The sequence below is a fragment of the Biomphalaria glabrata genome, chromosome 14 (genome assembly GCF_947242115.1).
Source record: "Biomphalaria glabrata chromosome 14, xgBioGlab47.1, whole genome shotgun sequence".
NCBI classification, from domain to species: Eukaryota; Metazoa; Mollusca; class Gastropoda; family Planorbidae; genus Biomphalaria; species Biomphalaria glabrata.
Genome location: NC_074724.1, coordinates 1,755,658 through 1,777,494, shown reverse-complemented (window position 1 = coordinate 1,777,494; position 21,837 = coordinate 1,755,658). Strand labels below are relative to the sequence as shown.

Below are 21,837 nucleotides of genomic sequence, written 5' to 3'. Positions count from 1 at the left end.
TGTAAAAACAATGTCTCCATTTTTATAGAATGTATTTTATGTGTCTCTAAAGCATCAAAAAAAAAAACCTAATTGATCATTTAACTGTGATAGAGTAATTACTAGTAATTATTATTTTGTGTTTGTAGGTCTACAAAACCGATTGTTTTTAAAATAAATCCTTTGTTTATAATGGGGAGGTTCGTCAGGGGTACTCAGCGTTACGATAATTATAGAAGGGGTACGCATTGGTCAAAAATTAAAAAAAAACAACATTGCTTTATATAATTCAATGGGTTGCTTGAATCAGGCAGGAAAACCAATTACTTGTCAGAGTTTAAGTCTTCGATTAACATTTAGTAATATATTGACCAAGGGACACGAGTAGGAAGTAATTATCTTCTTTTTTGAAGTAACGTCTGCATTTTATAAGAAGACTAGCCTGACATTACCCGCGACCTGCGGGTCTATGTATGTGTTTACTAATGTAGTGGATTGGATTTAGATGTATGTTAAACTTAGCTAATGATCCTTTCACGTAATTTCTCTTTCGCTACGAAAATAAAATTAGGTTTGCGAAAATGGGTTTACCCGAAGCCGATACATTCATATCTATTAAAAACGAAAAGAGCGATAGCTTTGTTAAATGAATGGGATTATAAAGTGAACAATTAAACGAAATAATTTTTATTACGTGATTCATGAATGAATATAGATCTAGGCCTATCTCAACTCGGCTTCGCAGCTTTTGTAAACGAATGTAGTCTCATAAAAATAATGCTTAAGAAAACCAAATTTGAATGTTTATTTGATCAAAATATGAAATGAAAGGACTATAATTAGTATGTTCATGTGTTAAAGTATAAAACTATCTGTGCGAAGAAAAGTTTTATCATCTTAGAGTTGAATTAGAGTTTTAGATATAGTGATGGGATTTTAAAGTAAACAATTAAACGCGATTCATTACGGTATTGTCTAATGAAAGAATGTTCGTCAGGAAATCTATAGTTACATATATAAGGAGGTAATTAATGTAAAAAATGCTTTTGAAACACAAAATTGAAGGTTAATATTATTATATAATGACATCAAAGGATTTTATTTTGTATTTTCATGTGTAAAAGTAAAAAACTATCTGCACAAAGTGTATTTCTTAAAATTAGATCTAGGTCTAAATCCTTTCGATCTTTTCTCATGTCAACATTGTAGACATGGCATAGATCCATAAAATAATATAGCTTTAATAGAGTCGGACAACTTTTTTTTTTTTAGGGTCTCAGGTTTGTTTTAGGGCTACGATACATACACTAAGGTCTAAGTTGGTACCCAAGAAACATTCCTGCCAAGTTTTATCAAGATTGGTCAAGCGGTTTTGATGTCTACAAGTAACATACATACACCTCACATTCTACTTTATAGTATAAATAAGAAGATAGTGTGATAGACATGCCAGGTGTGTAGATGTCTTGAAAGAATGTAAGTGCCACCGACTTATGTATCTGTGGCTTTTGTATTTCAGGCGTATGTTTTCATGTACACTTTCATCCATATATAAGGACTCTTACATGATGATTGCCAAAAGTATCCCAAGGGAAGAGAGAAGAATAATCAGCTTTAAATCCGGGTGTCTGTCTGAGAAAAAAAATCAGAAATTAAAATAAACAAACAAACAAAAATAGGATTACAGAAGAATTATATTTCATATGAGACAAAAAGAAAGAAAGAGAGGGAGAGAGGAAGAGAGAAAGAATCAGAGAGAAAGAGGGAATCAGAGAGAGAGAAAGTGAGAGATAGAAAGAAAGAAAGAGAGAAAAAATAGAGAGAGTAAAAGAGAGAGAGAGAGAGAAATATAGAAAAAATAAGAGAGTGCGATACAGAGACAGAGAGAGAAAAAGAGACATAAGGAGAGCAAATGCGAGAAAAAAGGAAATAGATAAAGAAAGATGAGAAAATGAGAATTAAAGAAAAAGAGAGAAAGAAAGAGGGTAGAGAGATAGAGGAAGAGAGATAAAAAGAGACAGAGAGAAAAATAGTGAGAAAAAAGAGATAAAGAAAGAGAGAGATAGAGAAAGATAGAGAAAGAGAAAGAGAGAGAAAGAAAGAGAAAGAGAGAAAGAGAAAAAAGAAGAAAGTATAAGAGAGAGGGAGAGAGAGAAAAATTGGTATCGATTTTTGTAACTTTAAGTATTATATATCGCATAGAGAACGTTTACCACGGTTTCTCCTCCCGCCTGTAGAAGTTCACAAGGAATGTTGTCAACTCCGGCTGATTTTCCCCTTTTCAGGGCTTTTACTGCTGATGCAACTGCCGAGCGATAAATCGGATAGTCGTCTATCTTAAATACTGCCGGGACATTTAGTATCTATTGGAGTATATCCTCTGATACCTAGTGTTTTTTTTGGGCGGGCGGAGCTTCCCTGCTATTTCCATGGCAGTTTTATGACTGCTGTGATAGCATATTGACTAGTGTGTCGATATCTTGTTCATTGGAGTCCAAGATAATGAGGGCTGCAAAGCGTCCTCCTATTTTTGTCTTGAATATGGCAGCTACTTGGTAGTCTTACAGCCTATTCAGTTCAAATTTTATCCTGGTAGGTTTTGTTATCTTTTTTTAGGTGTAATTTGAAGGTCATAATAACAAGGTCATGGTCGCTTCCAATGTCAGCTCCAGAAAAACGCCATGTTTTAGCTGTATGAATACTTGCCTTGAAACGCTGTCGCACCATGATCTAGTCGATCTGGTTGTGGTGTTTTCCATTAGGACTGTACCATGTGGTTATACGCGATTGTTTTGTGACATCTAGTAAGACATTGTTGTATTTTGCAAATTGTAATAGTTGTTGACCTCGTTCATTAGTTCGCACTCTAAACGATTTGTAACAAGATCTGGCAATCAGGAGAATGGTCCAAACCCTGGACTCAATCACTTATCAACACCCTTCCAAAGAAAGGCAATTTACCAATTTGTCAAAATTATCACACTTAGCCTCATAAGCCATCCCAGCAAAGTACTGTTAAAATCATAGTAAACCTACTAAAACTGATAGCAGACAAAATCATAGAATAACTAGCGAGTTTCAGACAAGGTTCGGCCACTAGCGGATCCAGAACTTTGGAGTGGGGGGGGGCGATTTTTTTCCAAACCCTAACACTAACGCCCAGTAAACCCTAACCCTACGCATAAACGTGCATACAGCGCGCGCGCACACACACACACACACGCACACACACACGCACACACATATATATGTATATATGAGAATAAAAAAAGCAGCATTTCTCAACCTTCGGCGAAAACCAAAACAACTGGGGCAGCACTATAAGGTTCTCTGGTGAAGTTCGGGGAGAAGCCCCGACGCCATAAGCGTTTTCTTGCTTTTTTGACTGCAGAAACGCATTCTCCTGACAAGTACAGCTCATTATTCATCAATGGAGTTCGGGGTGAAGCCCCGACGCCAACAGCGTTTTCTTGCTTTTTTGACTGCAGATACGCATTCTCCTGACATCTACAACTCAGTACCCATAAATGAAGTTTGGGGCGAAGCCCCGACGCCAAAAGCGTTTTCTTGCATTCTTCTCTGCAGAAACGTATTCTCCTGACATCTACAACTCATTACTCATAAATGGAGTTCGGGGCGAAGCCCCGACGCCAAAAGCGTTTTCTTGCATTCTTCACTGCAAAAACGCATTCTCCTGACCTAAAGCTCATTATTCATACTATTAAAAAAAGACCTTTCGAATAATGTTGTACTTGAAAAATATTCTAATTTGAATTTATAGACCCAAAATACATTGCAAATAAAACCGAATTGTTCCTTGAAAAGATAGGATACCCCACGTATTTAGATTTTTGCTTTGAGGATCGCCGCCGAAAAAAAACTTATTCGATAAATAGTATTCACGTAAACTCTAGAATAAATTGTGATTTATAGTTCTAAATTTATTTAGCTAGAAAAATATCAGATTGAGTAAAGGTTGGGAAAAGGCGACTATAAATATATTTTTTTCGGTTTACAACTCATCTCAATCATGACTCTTATACTGAAAAATTTCGTTTGAATTCTAACTTTTCCAATGCAAAGTCTTTCTTAAAATACTTATGATAAATTCATGTGAAATTACAAAAACTCTGTCTGGAAATGGGAATGGCGGTAGAGTGAAAACGATTAATCCTCGCTCCTTTACTAATTTCTGCTAAAGATTGCATTTGGCATTAAAGAATAGGTATGGGGCGACTCGATATAAGAATTTAATTTATAGTATATATAAATTATATTAGTGACAGATTTTTTAAATTTTGTAATTTCTTAACTATAATACAAAAAGAAAAAGTATTGATTTGTCTGATGGGGAAAATGCGATTGCATGTATCGCCCCTCCCACCTGGTACAACCCTTTTTCATTTAAATTTTCTAATGATACAATTTGATGTTAGAGTGTGGTACGACATATTTACAATGGGTCACATATCAATACGTAGTTTATATTATATAGATATTCAAATAATTTTATTCACAAACTATGATTCTCCACAAAAATAGGACCGCCCCCCCAGCACTCAGAGGGCTAGAGTGGGGAGGGCAGTACATGCAATCGCCCCCCCCCCTCTCACCCCACCGAATCGGCCAAAATACCAGAAAGGGAGCGACATGATATAACATTTATATATTAATTCAACTAATTTTGTTCACAAACTATGATTTCTCAATAAAAACGGACCGCCCCCCCACTCAAAGGGTTTAGGTGGGAAGGGCAGAAGAGGTATTCGTCCCCTCCCCCCACCAATCGGCAAACAGGGAACGACATAATATAAAGATCGGTTAAAATATCAATAACAAGTTACAAGGATATTGATATTTAATTGATTTTGTTAGCAGGCTGTGATTTCTACCAATAAATTTGACCGCCCCCCCCCCACTCGAAATTTAACGGGGGGTGGGGGCGGGATTGATACCATCGCCCCCTCCCGACCCCACCAAATCGGCCAACATACTAGAGGGGGGGGCGAAATAATCTAAAAATAGGTTGAAATATAAATAATTAGTATATATTTTTAACATAAGTAATAAATCCTGGATCCGCCAGTGGGTTCGGCACAACAGAGTAAATCTTAAACCTCAGATTACTCTGTGAAAAATATCTCCAACACCAAGAGAATAGTTTTTATTTTTTTTATTGGTTTCAAAAAAGCTTTCGATCGAGTATGGCACTGTGAATTCTGGGCGACTATGGAAAATTACAACATTAATAAAAACATAATTAAAATTATCCAGAACCTCTACAAGGATGCCGTCAGTGCTGGTTCAAAACCACAGATGGGGTAAGACAAGGCTAACTACTTTCACCAACACTCTTTAATATCTTCATTGAAAGGATGATGGAAGATGTTCTCAAGGGCTATGAAAGTACTGTTAGCATTGGAGGAAGAAGAATGACTAACTTGCGCTTCGAAGATGACATTGACGTCCTAGCAGGGACAGAAGAAGAACTAGCTGACCTGGTGATGCGCATTGACAAGACTTCCGCAGCATATGGCATGAAAATAAATGCCGAAAAAATTATTATTAAAGGATTAGATGGTCGAGATATCACATGAAAATAAAAGCTGACGTTGTTGTTTGTAACTGGAAGAGTGAGTTTCAATGATATAACAAAAATATTGTTGACTGTCAGGTGGTACTTAATACCCATACCTACAAAAACAAAGATATTTCTTCAAATAAGACTTACACATGCTAATCTATATTTATACATACTGGGGTTCACTAAGATGTATACTAGAAAAATGCCATGAATACAACATACCAATCCACCAACTCTTTATAGACTATAAAATGGCTTATGACAGTATCAGAAGGAAATACCTATATGACACACTACAGGATTTCGGAATACCCAATAAGCTGACAAGACTTGTACATATGACATTAAACAACTCAAAAAGCAAAGTCATAATACAAGGAGAATACTCACAGGAATTTAGGATTAAACGAGGATTAAGACAAGGAGACGCACTTTCCTGCATGCTTTTCAATTTAACACTGGAGAGAGTTATAAGAAATATAAACATAAACACAAGGGGAACTATTACTAACTACTTCAGGAGAGAAAACATGGGTCCACAACCAACAGGGACGATATACAGCCAACCTCTACAATACCTTGCTTATGCCGATGACATTGCCTTATTGGGTAAAGAAACCTCTGACATCGCTAGAGCCTTCATACAACTAGAAGAAGCATCTCGACCAGCAGGACTTGAGGTCAATGACAGTAAAACCAAGTACATCACAATGACAAGAGACAATCAAACAGAGGGTCAAAATATCAAAATCAAAAACCACGAATTTGAAAACGTCCAAACTTTCAAATATCTAGGAAGTACTATTAATTTCAAAAATGACCTACTAACAGAAATAAAAGAAAGAATAGCAGCAGGCAACAGGGCATTTTATAGCACCCACCATCTACTTAAGAGCAAAATGATTTCAAGTAAAACCAAGAAAATAATATACAAAACTATAATAAGACCAGCAGCAATGTATGTAAGTGAGACCTGGACACTGACAAAGACATCTGAAAACTTACTTAACACTTGGGAAAGAAAAATCCTTAGGAAAATCTATGGTGCCATACAGGATGAAACAGGGTGGAGGACACGCACTAACCATGAGTTATATCAATTATATGTAGACCCACCAATAGTGAACGAAATAAAAAAGAACAGACTACGTTGGGCAGGTCACCTTGAAAGAATGTCAGACAACAGAGGGGCGAAAATCGTATACAGGCAAAAACCAAAAGGCAGGCGACCCAAAGGCAGACCCCGAATGCGATGGATAGATGACGTGGAAGCAGATCTGAAGCAGCTTGGGGTTAGGGCGTGGAGACGAAAGGCCCAGGAGAGATCTGAATGGAAGGATGTGCTAAAGCAGGCCAGAGCCCTCCATGGGCTGTAGCGCCACTGGGATGGATGGATGGGGTTCACTGATAGTACTGTTTGATATTCGGCCGTAACCGGAGCTACTATCAGGGGCACCCTTTATATATACCAGCATTACAAGCTGGTTGTGACAATTAATTTACTTCAGCGTTTTACAATGGTTATTGTGGCCGGAACATCCCCTCCTTTTATTAACTTCCAAGAGTGGGGCCACATTTTAACCATCTCTCTAACCTAATTCAACTCTGAAGGAATATCCGAAACATTTAAATCATTTTACAACACATTTATATAGCACGGGATCGCATTTTTAGTTAATTGTACGTAATATATTTTACATAGATATTGTGATATTGTTATGAGGAAGGGGGGAGATATAATATTACAATGGAAACACAAACTCAAACTCGGTCCTTAAAGTGGCTTCAATATTTTTAGCAAGAATATTAGAGACGAACTATATCAGAAACTAAAGACTATTCACAAAAATAAGCTTATCTTGTTACTGTTGTGTTGTTAATTTAACAAACGAGATGATATCAGATAAAACGGTTATTTTGTCATTTTAATATTGTTATTCACATAATAGATTTGAAGATAAAGCTCAATTCGAACCTGGTCTAATTGATTGTTGGGATGTGAAATCATTCTAGATGTGGCTGTTACTTGCCAGAGACAAATGTCCTTATTATGTAAGTATTGATACATTTATATAGTTTCTATTGTCGTTTTAAATTACATTCAACATATACGCAAAATAAATATATTTTTTTCTATTTTAATACAAAAGTAAACACTTTATTAAGAACATAAATAGCTTGGATTGTAGCAAATCGTTAAATTAATAATAATTTTTTTAAACATTTTTTTACGTAAACATGTTTTAAAAATTCCCAACACACAAAATACTAACTTAATTGTCTCCCATGTTTTGTTTTTTACTATTTCTAGTGAATATTTTAAACCTTTGTGCATTTTTATACAAAATACTTGTATATTTTATTTTAAGAATAAAGTTTTCGCTTTTAGAAATAAAAAAAAGTAGTAGTTGTATCTGAACTTTGAAAGGTCTAAAATACCATATATCTCACTTTCAATATACATTTTACCATTTGAGATCACATAGAACTAGTAAGGGTTATTCTCTTTTAGGGGGCGTTTGTGTCACTTGTGTCAGCTTTTAAAAAAATTTGGATATAGATTGTTGGAAACGTTATCAAGAAGGTCGTTTTAAAAAAAAAAGAAAGGTAAGAAAGTAAATAGTTTGTAAATAAGTTGGTTACAGAACGGATCATGATTTAATATTATGTATTTAATTATGTATGTCCCGAATAAAAATCAAAACCGTTTGACTAATCTTAAATATATAAGTGGCATAAAAGTTCCTTAGAATTAGGCGGAGACCTGAGTATAAGTGTAATATCCCACCCACAACAGTATCTGTTGACCGCCTTTCTCAATTCGTCTCTTTAGCCTTGGTAGAATTTATTCCAATAACAGTCCAGTCCATTCTTTTGTATGGTCTCCCCAGTCTCAGTCTTCTTCTTCTTTCCATTCCTGGTACTGTTCCATGAAGGAAAATCTCTGCAAGCCTGAGGACCTAGTCATTTGGCCATACAGTTTAAGTTTTCGTTAATTTGTTTTGTCAGTAGTTAACACAGATCATCAAGAGGCAGAGGCGTCACTAGTGTCATTGTCCCATTAACTTTCTCTAAACATTTCGCACTAAACACTACCCTGGACCCAATCACTCATCAACACCCTTTTAAACAAAGTCAATTTACAACTCTGTCAAAACTATCGCACACTCAGCCTCATAAGCCATCCCGGCAATGCACTGTTAAAAGCATTGTAAACCGACTAAAACCGATAGCAAACAAAATCCTAGGAGAACAATCGGGTTTGAGACAAGGTCCAGCACAACAGAACAAATCCTAAACCTCGGAATACTCTGTGAAAAATATATCCAAAGTCACAAGAATCTTTTTTATGTTTCTATTGATTTCAAGAAAGCTTTCGATCGAGTAGGCACGGTGCACTCTGGGCGACAATGGAAAAGTACAACATTAATAAAAACATAATCAAAGTTATCCAGAACCTCTACGAGGATGCCACTAGTGCGGTGTACTTCAACAATAATATTGGGAACTGGTTCAAAACAACAGATGAAGTAAGATAAGGCTGCCTAATTTTACAAACACTCTTTAATATCTTCTTTGATAGGATAATGGAAGATGTTCTCGAGGGCTATGAAGGTACTGTTAGTATTAGAGGAAGAAGAATTCTTAACTTGCGCTAGGCAGATGACATTGATGGCCTAGCAGAGACAGAAGAAGAAATAGTTGACCTGGTGATGCGCATTAACAAGACTTCCGCAGCATATGGCATGCAAATAAAAAACTATTATGACTAATAGCCAACAGGGCTTAAAAAGAGACATCAGTATTGGAGGTGAAAAGCTGACTTGTGTTATTAGCTTCAAATACGTAACAGTTATTGTCTCAGATGAGGGAACGAAACCCGATATATTAAACCAAATAGCATAGTCCACAGCAGCACTTAAAACAATATGGAAAGACAAGAGCTTATCCCTCGGCACCAAAATCAGACTGACGCGCTCCCTGGTCATGGCCACATTTTATATCCTTGTGAGAATTGGACGCTGAAAGCAGAGCTAGAGAGGAGGATCCTAGAAATGAAATTGAGATGCTATAGAATGATATAGGTATTAAATTCAGAGACCGCATCACAAACCAAGAAATTGGAAGCAGGATCACTGCAGCAATCGCACCTTATAATAACCTGCTAACGCAGTGCTAACTATTGTGAAAAAATGCAAGCTCAAAATATATGGATATATTACAAGATCTTTGGGGCTCGAAAAGACTTTCCTTCAAAGAACAGTACCAGGAAAAAAGAAGAAGAGGCAGAGAAAGTGATGGGAGGAATGGACGAACCTGTCATTGAAAGAGGTTCTAAACATAGCAAAATAAAGGGAGGAATGGAGAAAGACGGTCGACGAGTCCCAACGGTCCAACAGACTAAGGGATAGACAAAAATAAAGGTAAAAGTATTATAAAAACATTATGCAATTTTCCGAACTAATCAGAAGAGTTGTCAGGGCCACCGAAACGTCGTCATTAAGTATTAAAACTCTGCCTCAACAAAAAAAGGAAGTTTGAAAACGAAAAGGATAATTCTATAGGTACCTATTTAGAAACCAGCATATTTGTTTTATAAAGAAAGAGTGGCTCTTTTGAAAGTACAGGGGATAATTATAATACATAAAACCAAATAAACAAACAAATGAGGCAGTATTATTGATTTGAGTGCACTTAGAGTGGAGGATTATTAATAATAAATACATTAATATTCACCAAAATGAGACAATAAATATACTCAACTGTAAGGCTAATAACTCTTGTTTGTAAAATGTTTTACATGCTTCGGATGTTTCTTCAGATAGGGCTGATAATCATGGTGGAGTTCTTTTAGCAATAAAAAACTATCTTACAGCGGAAGAAACAAAAATAGAATCAACATTTTGTAAATTAATTACCACCTCAACATCTATAATAATAGGCAGCATTTACAGACCACCAAATTCTAGTTTAGAATACATGCAGGAACTATGTAATCAGATTACTACACTTAAAGAGACAAATAAAAATGCAGTTTTTTTTTATTATGGGTGATTTCAACCTACCTGATATAAATTGGAAAACACTAACCATAGATAAACACCAAAACCTTAAGGACATAAATGAGCTTTTCATAGAAACTTTACACAACCTAAGTTTAGATCAAATCATTAAAAAGCCAACTAGATTAAACAACACATTAGATCTCTTCTTAACCAACAGACCTGGATTAGTAGTTGATTATGATATTATCCCTGGTCTATCAGACCATGAGATCATAAAAATACACATTCAGATAAAAGCAGTAGCCAATACAAAACCCAAAAGAAAAATCTTACTCTGGAATAAATCTAACCTAACACAACTACACCAAGCTGCATTTAACTTTCAACAAAAATTCTTATTAGAAAAAGACATCAACCAACCAGTCAAATATCTCTGGAATTTCATTTAAAACCATCTTAAAAGCATTATAACTAAATACACATCAAACAAAATAAATAAATGCTGGTTTAATAATAGACTAAAGAAGCTTTGTAAACAGAAAGAAAAACCTATTGAGAAAATTTAAAGAAACTAAGGCAGAAAGACTTTACAAAAAGTATATAAAAATTAAACACTTAACCCAAAAAGTAAGCAGACAGATGCAGAGTGAATACATAAACTATGTAATATCTATCCTATGGTCATACATTAAGTCTACGAAAATGGAAACAACAGGCATAGCGCCATTAAAAGATGAACATAACATAATACATAATGATAATGAAACTAAAGCAAACATCCTTAAACAAATACTTTGCATCAGCATTCTCAGCCCCAGGAGACAAAGACATATTACTTAATTTAAACCAAGTAGACAACATAGAAGATATACAAGAAAATGAAATTCAAAAACTATTAGCCAACACCAAACCAAAAATAGCTTCTAGACCTGATGATATTGCAGCTAGATTACTAAAAGAACTAATCAATGAGCTAGCCCCAGTGTTCAAAATACTCTTTCAGGCATCGCTTAACCAGGGCAGAGTACCAAAGGACTGGAGTGTTCAAAATACTCTTTCAGGCATCGCTTAACCAGGGCAGAGTACCAACGGACTGGAAAGAAGCTAATGTCACCAACCTATTTAAAAAAGGAGAAAAATCTGACCCAGGAAACTACAGGCCAGTATCACTTACCAGCATCACATGTAAAATCCTAGAACACATAATATGTAGCAACATCATAAACCACTTAGACAAACATAATGTCCTCACACCATACCAACATGGCTTTAGGAAATATAGATCATGTGAAACACAACTAATAGGACTAATTGATGATTTTTCAAAAAGGTTTAGAAAATAGTAAAAAAAAAATGGATACTATCTTACTAGATTTTTCTAAGGCTTTTGACAAAGTTTATCACCATAGTTTGCTTTAAAAATAAATTCAAATATTTCAGCATTAAGGTCCATTGCATCAGTGGATTAAAGATTTTCTGATAGGGAGAGAAAAAACTGTAATAATAAATGGCTCTAAATAAACACCGATAACAGTAAACTCAGGTGTACCTCAAGGAACAGTCTTGGGTCCACTACTATTTCTAATTTACATAAATGATTTATCAAATTGCATTACTTCAGAAACAAAAGTTAGATTATTTGCGGATGATTGCAATAAAATATAGAACAATAAAACAACACAAGACACAGATATTTTACAAAGATAATTAGATGAATTACAGAAATGGGAGTCAAATTGGAGCATGTCTTTCAACCCAGAAAAATGTCAGAAGTTAAGAGTAACAAAAAAACTAAAACAAATCAATTCCTTTTATCTTATTCATGGCAAACCAGTAACACAGACTAAAAACTCAAAATACCTAGGTGTTATAATAAATGAAAAACTGTCATAGAATCCACATATTGATGAAACTATAAAAAAAATCAAACAAATCATTAGGGTTTATTAAAAGAAATTTCTATAAATCAAAAAAGAACATAAAACTAAAATGTTATTTAACCTCAATTAGGCCAATAATAGAATATGCATCCTCCGTTTGGGACCCATCAACTCAAGAAAACATTAAAAAAATGGAACAGACACAAAATAGAGCAGTGAGATTCATAACAAACGAATATTCACATTTGACTAAAGTAACACCTTTGGTAAAATCACTAAATTTAGAAAGCCTTCAGGATAGAAGACTCAATAGTAAAATAGCAATTATACATAAAACACTAAACCATAATCTTCAAATACAAAAATAAAATTTAATAAAATACTCTGAAAGACACAAAGATAAAGGCACATTCCTCGTCCCATATGCTAAGACAAATGTGTACAAATACTCCTTCTTCCCTAGTGCTATTAGAGCATGGAGCCAGGAAAACCAGTGACTTGGCAGAATTTAAATCATTGGTTAATATGCATGACTAAATGCATGACGCGTAGGACGTAATCATCTTCTTTTTTGAAGTAACGTCTGTATTAGATAAGATAAAAAGATAAGATGTAGTTTTTAGTAGCAATGTGTATTTTGTGAAGATCATTCAGAACATGGAGTGGTAGCTATATTTTGTGATGTTAAGATTTGAGTTTACGTTTTGCCTTTGGGGCTGGATTAACTAAATTATATTTATTCAATAAACGTACAGTCTGCTTCCAAGTATCTTTCTTCAATGTATTTATTCGCATTGTGTCTGTTGTGTAAGGAATAAGCTCTAAGAGACATTCATGTCTATTTATACAATATAACTACACACTCATTAACTTCAGTTGTGTTATAAATTGTTAAATTTGTGAGTCGAAAAGTTTATTAGCGCTGATTGCCATTCAGTTGGAAATACCTTTGATCGCACAGAATCTCACTGACCACAATTTTCAGAAATATGTAAATAAAGACAATTTTAGAACTGAATTATCTAGCCAGTGTCTAGCCAACGTCTTTTTAAAATTAAAACGCAATATCTCAAGCAGGTTCTTGTTGCGGAATTTCAAAGACTTTGGTAAAATTGATCCAGTTTTGTTAAGTCAAGTGAACTGACAAAAAATGTAAAACTATTTGTCACATTATCACCCATTTAGTAGATAGAAATTACATAAAATTCTAGTAATGACCTAGATTTTTTAGTCATTCTTCTTGAGCTTGTTTGCTGTGCCCACATTATGCTTTTCTAGGCATTTATTTATAAGCTCTAGTTTGAGATGAAACCAGCTTACAGTATATTTGATTAAATGCGATGAATTCCGAGATGTAAACAAACCTAGTAAACATAGGAGATTAACAAAGGTAGCAAAGTAAATTAACTTCTTGTAAACATTCCAAATTCAGTAGTTTGTCTTTGTCTATTTATGTACAATGCGTTGATTTTTTTTTGAGAAAAGTTTTCCCTTACTACTTAATGCCCCCGTGCGGCCCAAACTGCTCGCACATAGCTAGCTATGCCACATATATCATTTTAATCTTGATTCTTGCCTGGCACTGCATTGTTGCCGAGTATTATTATTAGTGGGTCACTGGTTTTTGCCCTGGTCATGCATTTCTTTTTTTTTTTTAATAAATTTATTCATCATTTGATTTCATTTAAAATCTTGTCCCTATTGCTACCTTTAAATATGTGATAGTTTTTATGAATGAGAATAGACTTAACAGAATATTTTTTTTTTTAACTTTACATTCCCTACGTTGTCAAAAAATTAAAATCCAGTACTAAGAGTCCGATCGCTTCTAATCCAAAGTCAAAATACATTTGACGAAGATTCTGTGATTTCATTGAGGCATTCAATTCTAGATTTTAGTTTTAAATTTGCATTTTCTATTTTTTTATTCTGTTCTAATGAAATGACTTACTTGTATTAATAGAAAATGAGATGTTTCTTTCAATATTACAGACAGAGTGTGTCAGTTTAAAGTTTGATCTGCCTTTAATGTTTGTATTGTAGACAATTATTTCTTTCTCAGATTTTAATATTGTTCCAGTCTCCAAGTCTGATAACTGTTGTTTACAATCATGAGCAATATTTTCACGACACACAGACACTATTGTAACTTGTGTATCATTGATTGAGACATCAGTCTGCTGAAAGTGAACCACTTGTCCATTGACATACACTACAACCAGATCTGTTTTAGAACCTGCAAAATAAATTATAAAAAATGATTTAAAGTTTTGTAAAGTGACACCTTAATTAAAGCTTTTTCATTTTTTTTCTCAATATTTCATGATTTTATATTGTTTTAATACAAATTAAAACAAAATAAATGCTTTTAATTGATAAACTAATTGTTTTTTTATTGTTGTTGTTTCATATATTTTCATTGACAATGACTAGATTTACAAAATAAAAAAAAAAAAAAGTAAAAGTATGAACCCACACATACAAAATGGGGGGATACAAAACTTTATTTACAAAGCAAAATACTAACCAATAAAGTAATGGACTTGTATTATCTAGTCTTTGACACGAAGTGTTGCTTTTTGTGCTAGTATGGAATGTTTTAAATATTAGGGTTATAAAATGTTTACAACTATTTATTTTTTAATATAATTATTAAATTAAATTTGTTCAGTATGAAGATTGTGGCAGACGTATCGTAAAGAGATCAACAAAGTTAATTAATCCATACTAGTTTATTTCTTTATTCACTCTTACAAATAGTTGTATCTATAATGATGCTGTTTAAAAATCCAATGAAATAGCAACTAATCCTGTTCGAAAAATCCGGACTAAATTTAAGTTTTACTATACTAATTTCATCTCACCGTAAACTATTGGCAAATTTCTTATTTCGCTAACAAAAAATGTCTCTCTGTAAACCAATTCCGTCTTTACATCTGCCTCGCTGTTAACAGTAAGCGCAGTTATATTTAGAGATAATTGAAACACTTTAGGGTCATCAGTTTTTAAACAGTTGCCGTAGTTAAAGACTTTATCACAGTCTACTGGAACTTTTAAAACAGAAAACTGAAATAAACGTGAAAGGAAGTTATAAAACAAATTAAAAGGAGACTTGTACATATAAAAAAAAAGAAAACGTAAAGTTTCCCCTTTCAAATCTTGTGGTCTATAGGGCAGATGATGTAAAGGTCATCTGTTTCTGTGGCCTACGGTTAACGAAGGTGTCACGTAGTCAGCACAACGACCAACATCCTTTCCTTTTCCTAACTAATGTCAGCTACCCATTAGAGCTAGGCGGACTCAGGGGCGCCCGAAGATCCCGAAAATAAAAATCCCAGTCTTCATCAGGATTCAAACCTTGGTCCCCGGTTCGGAAGCCAAGCGCTTTACCGCTCAGCCACCTCGCCTCCGTACATATAAAAGTGTTGCATAATATTGTTTTGTTGCTAGGCCGACTGACGATATGATTACCTAGGATAGGGATTAATTAATGTTATGATTACTTGATAAATGCATATTTATATAATGAATTCGTTGTTATGAATTATGAAGATAAATGTGATCCTGTACAAACTTATCTTACCGACTAATTATCTACTTAGGGATTTTGTAAGTTTGACAATCTCTCATTCAAGGTCTTAAGTAAAAAAAAAACAACGTTTCCATTTGTTTAAAAGTTGAAAGGTACCATCCATATATATAATTCTCTTCTTCCCTCAAGAGTTTGTCGAGTAGAAAGAAGTATTTCTGTCCACGAGAAAACAAGAGTAGATTCACACTACGGATGACTGGCTGCGCGCTTGACTGTCGTTTAAGTGTATCAAACCCTGTCCGCTCTCATCCCCCTTTGTCTTGCGGGAGGTTTGGACTAAGAACAAATCTAAAAAATCTGCTATATGGGCCGGAGTTAACCATTGTGGGGCCCAATGCGAAACGAATTTCGCGGAACCAAGTTTGGGTAGGGAAGTGGATAATAAGTAAAATTTAAGAGTCTGTATTAGAAAATAAATTTGACTACGCATTTTATTAATTCTTTGCTACGTACAGAATTACTTTACGAGCCTTGCGTGTAACAAAGTCATACAGTATATCATAATAATTCTGTTTCCTACATAGATCACACTCAATAGCAAGAATTACCAAATGTTTCAATCTATCTTTAAGAATTTAAAGACTCCCAAAAATGATATTTTTTTTTTTGTATATTTTTCCGTATATTTTAATGACTTTTTCATATATTTTGCGATTTGGGGAGAATTTCAGGAGTCACTGGTAAATCGATAAAAGTGCGCGGGAAATCTGTTTTAAGTTATAAAATGGTTTAATTAAAAATATATAAACCTTGAATTAGAGCGGGTCCTATGAAAGTGCGGTTCCTTTGAAGGTGGGGGCCCACTGCGGTCGTATAGGTTGCAGTAATCTAAGACCGGCCATGCAAAAAAGCGGCGTATCTTTCAACAGTTAAAACGAGAAGAAGTAAAGGAAAGATCACTCTCTTATTTCTGTCACAAAATAGCAGGGCCGGACAGCTGTAACCAAGAATAATCATTTTTTTTTAATCTATTTCTACCTCACGTTAAGAAAAAAAAAAAGGGGGAGTAACTATCACGGCGACAAAGCACGCTCAAGAATTTGGACACCATGGAAACATCACTCTTTTATTTTTGCAACTCGGACGGAGGGAGTTATCCTAGGTAATTTAAGTGGCGAAAAAAAAAGAGGGGCGAGGAGCAAGTACTAATTATCCGTCGCAGAATAGCAGAACCGGACTTAACCATTGTAGAGCCTTATGCGAAACGTAGTTCTCGGGGCCAAGTTTGGGTAGGGATACGAATAATAAGTAAAAATTAAATATATTCGTCTTTGCATATTATTCATCGTTTACTTCGAACATAATTACTTTACGAGCCTTACATATAGCGAAGTCATACAGTACCTCTATTCCCTACATAGATCACGCTCAATAGCAAAAAAATTCCAAAATTTTCAATCTAACTACGAGAATTGATCTTCATTAGTTTGAAACGCGAGAAGCTACTTTGTTTAGATTTTACAATTGCGGTTATTGCATAATACCGTTTTCTGTTCTTTTTTTAACGCGCGTAGGAGTTGCGTATTCTATATTGAATGACACACCAAAATGACAATTTTCGTGTATATATTTTAGGAGATTTGTATGAGTTATCAAAAGATCTTTTTCGTAGAATCTGCAATTTCAGGAGGTTTCCAGGACCTCCTGTTAAATCGGCAGGAGGCCGCGGGAAATCCGTTATAAATTATAAAATGGTTTAATTTCATAATTTATACACCTAAAAATAGCGCGGGTCCTATAAACGTTCAGGGCCCACTGCGGTCGCATAGGTTGCTATGGCCTAAGGTCGACCCTGCAAAATAGCGGCGTATGCTACGCCGTCGGTCAGCTATATTTTATAATTCTTAGATCCATAGAATCTGTTGGTCTATTTTTCTGCCTGGAGACTCAGATTAGGTTTATTGACCTGAGATATTGTTATAAAAAGCACATTTCTGAAATGAAATACCAAAGTCAAATGCACTATTCGTTGCACTCTGTTTCTTTTTAATTTTATACTATTAACAGTAAATAAGTGTAAAAATGGTGTAGTTTTATAAAAAAAAATCAGCTTGCATAGTTATTTTTATTAAAGCCGTTACACTCGTACAAAATTTTGTAACTTCTAAAATATTATTATTTTTTTTTATCTGCGCTTTAAATTGGATGGACTGACACACTTTAGACTTAGACTTAGGTCCTCCCGCGCCGTTCGGCTCATTGGGCAAAAAAGGGGTCTCCATAAATATCTGTCATTAGCAATGTCTGAAGCCTCCTCCCACCTGGTGTCCACTGTTTGGACGGACACACAGACCACACAAAAATAACTGAGACTTTTTTTTCTTTCGTGGGCAGCTCAAAATGTACACTTTGCTTCATGAAGATAAAAGGCTATTGATAAACTGTGTACAAGATTTTAAAAAAACATTAAAGTCATTGCTATAGAAGAATAGCGAATTATTGAAAAATACAAACAAAACAAATATTCAATGTGTCTTGAGCTCGTACAAATTGAAAACTTGTTTCAGTTTTTCTTTTGATTTCAAAGTAGACAACTGATGATGCTGGAATGTTTCCATTGAAATCCACTTTGCCATACATTATAATTCTATCATTCTCTTCCACAAGACTGACGTTACAGTTTGTTTCATCGTAGGGAAAGAGTTCAATGCGTTGACTGAATACAACTGTTTGAGAGATAAAGAAAAAGTTGCATTTAAATTTTATTTTATACTCTCACTATTAGGCTTATCAGTTCATCAATACTTTCACATTTAATTCAACATTAAACACGTACCTTGTACAAGACATTGAGTAATAAAGATGAAATGGATCTGTGGTAGCATTGTGTACAGACTTATTTTCCCTCTATTTTCCGGACTTACAACAGTGCAGACAGTGTGGCGCTGACAAGAGCCTGACCCTCAGAAAGTGTAGAACGGGGCCTATAGAGTCGAACATTAAACAAACCTAAAAATTCATAGAAAACAAAAAAAAAATTTTACAACGTAATTAAAAACAAAAACGTCGAATGTTTCAATGTTGGTCTTTTTCAGTCGTAGAACGACTATGGTTCATCTCGAACACTTTTTCAGTTATAGAACGACTATGGTTCATCTCGAACACTTTTTCATGTTACTGTGGAGCCCTATTTTGGAGAGACATTTCCGTCAACAAATATTGCAGGTTAAGGTGACTTTCGCCTAGGTGGGAGAGGAGCTATACATTTTTGCGCATTGTACGCTTTTCTTCCAGACCTGAGGCCCATGTTTTTTCTCTGTCTGTAGCTTTCTTGGTCTTGGTATTGGTGAATGTAATAAAACGGGAACTCAAAACATTGCTATCAAATCTTGGGAAGTCATAGCCCATAGAATGATATATTGCGCTTAAAGATTATGTACAACCCCCATTACTCTCTATTCCATAAGCAGGCTCCGTCTTCCGGTCGACACCAACATTTGGATAAATCCACATGAAGACAAGCATAAAGAAAGTGTCCTGATAACAGATGGCATAAACACTAATGTATCACTACAGAAGTTGCAAAGGGAAAAGATTGTCGCTCGATAGATAAGGTGCCATGTTTGATATCTTTTCAGAAAAAAAAAGAAAAACTACTTGGTAAAAATTTCAATCAACTTAAGTAAGAACATGATATGCTTGCATAGATAATTTTAAAAATTAAATTGATCACTTTTGGAAAAGAAAAAAGTAACCTTTACATTAGAAATTTGAAAGATAAAAAATACCATGATGTCGTATTTGCATTTTCTCTTCTAGTTTCTAATATCTAAAAGGGAAGGACGGACGGACAGACAGACTACAAAATACTAATAGCATCTATTCCCCTTTCGTAGACCACTCACATTTAAAGATATGATAAATATATACGTTTGATCCCAAGACAGTGGCGTCATTCAGGGAGCTGTGGTGCTGGCCAGATGGCACTCGTGTGACACCCAAGTTGGAAAAAATATATTTTGGTAAAGCAGACCCATCCGAAAAAAAGTCTATTGTTATATAGCCAAACATGTCTAGGTACACCTAGAGTAGTAATCTTTAATATATATATAAGATGCTATAAGATATATATATATATATATATATATATATATATATATATATATATATATATATATATATATATATATATATATATATGTGTGTGTGTGTGTCTGATATATGCATTTGTTTCTGTTATGTGTCTGTGTCTGAACTATGAATGTTTTTTCTGACATGTCTATGTTTGTTAGATGTGTTAGGCCGACTCGTTTGAGGAGGGTGAACTTATTTTAGTTAAGAAATAACACAATTTGTATGCAAACTTTTTTTTTTTACCTATGTTAATAATAAATACTAATTATTTATATCTCAAATCTTTTATTTGTAGACATTAAAGCTTGTTAACATATCAATAAAATATCTATATGATTAAAACTTGTTATTGTTATTGTTATACCAATAAACAATGGGATTTTGTAATAGTATCGATACTTATTTTAATTGTGTGTAACAATCAATGAAAGTAGGTAATCAGCTCACTGTATTGGTTTAACAAAAAGAACAAACTAAGGATAGTGTTCAGAGCGAAATGTTTAGAGAAAGTTAATGGGGCACTGACCCTAGTTACGCCACTGCCTCACAATGATCTGTGTTAACTACTGACAAAAAATAAATTAACGAAAACTTAAACTCTATGGCCAAATGACAAGGTCCTCAGGTTTGCAGAGATTTTCTTTCATAGAACAATATCAGGAAGGGAAAGAAGAAGAAGACTGAGACTGTTAAGACCACACAAAAGAATGGACTGGACTGTTATTGGAATAAATTCTACCAAGGCAAAAGAGACGAATTGAGAAAGACGATCAATAGATACGGTTGTGGGTGGGATATTACACCTACACTCAGGTCTCCGCCAAGATCTATGGAACTTTTGTGACAAGTTTAATCAAGATTGGTCAAACAGTTTTGATTTTTATTCGGGACATACATAATTAAATACATACTATTAAATTATGATCCGTTCTCTAACTAACTATTTACTTTCTTACCTTTCTTTTTTTTAAACGACCTTCTTTATAACGTTTCCAACAATCTATATCCAATTTTTTTTAAAAGCTGACACAGCTGACACAAGTGACACAAACGCTCCCTAAAACAGAATAACTCCTATTAGTTTTGTGTGATCTCATATGGTAAAATGTATATTGAAAGTGCGATATATGGTATTTCAGACCTTTCAAAGTTCAGATACAACTGCTACTTTTTTTTATTTCTGAAAGCGAAAACTTTATTGTTATAATAAAATATACAAGCATATTGCATGGAACTACACAAAGGTATAAATATTCTTTATAAATAGTAAAAAGAAAAAAAACATGGGAGACAATTACGTTTGTATTTTTTGTGTTAGGCGTTTGTAAAACATGTTTACGTAAAAAAAAATGTTTTTAAAAATTATTACTAAATTAACAATTTTCTGCCATCTAAGCTTTTTTTTTTAAATAAAATGTTTACTTTTGTTTTAAAATAGAAAACAATCTATTTAGTTTGCGTATGTGTTGAATGTAATTTAAAACGACTATAGAAACTATGTAAATGTACTAATACTTACATTATAAGTGCGATCCTTATATACATAAAGAAAGTACGCACTCTTTAATATGGCCAGACATTCAAACAATTAGGCCAGGTTCAAATTGAGCTTCATCTTCAAAGCTATCAATCGTTAAATACATGTGAATAACAATATTAAAATGACAAAATAAACGTATCATCCGATATCATATCGTTCGTCAGATAACAACACAACAGTAT

The 21,837-nt window shown here is 34.2% G+C and overlaps 1 long non-coding RNA gene across 1 annotated transcript; it reads right to left on the bottom strand.

Moving 5' to 3' along the window:
* Positions 1-18,049: 18,049 nt before the first annotated feature.
* LOC129922830 (uncharacterized) lies at positions 18,050-21,610 on the bottom strand. Its single transcript, XR_008774732.1, has 4 exons — positions 21,538-21,610; positions 21,072-21,172; positions 18,818-18,990; positions 18,050-18,707 (listed from the first exon to the last, which is right to left on the bottom strand). It is a non-coding gene; the product is annotated as an uncharacterized LOC129922830 (long non-coding RNA).
* Positions 21,611-21,837: the final 227 nt, after the last annotated feature.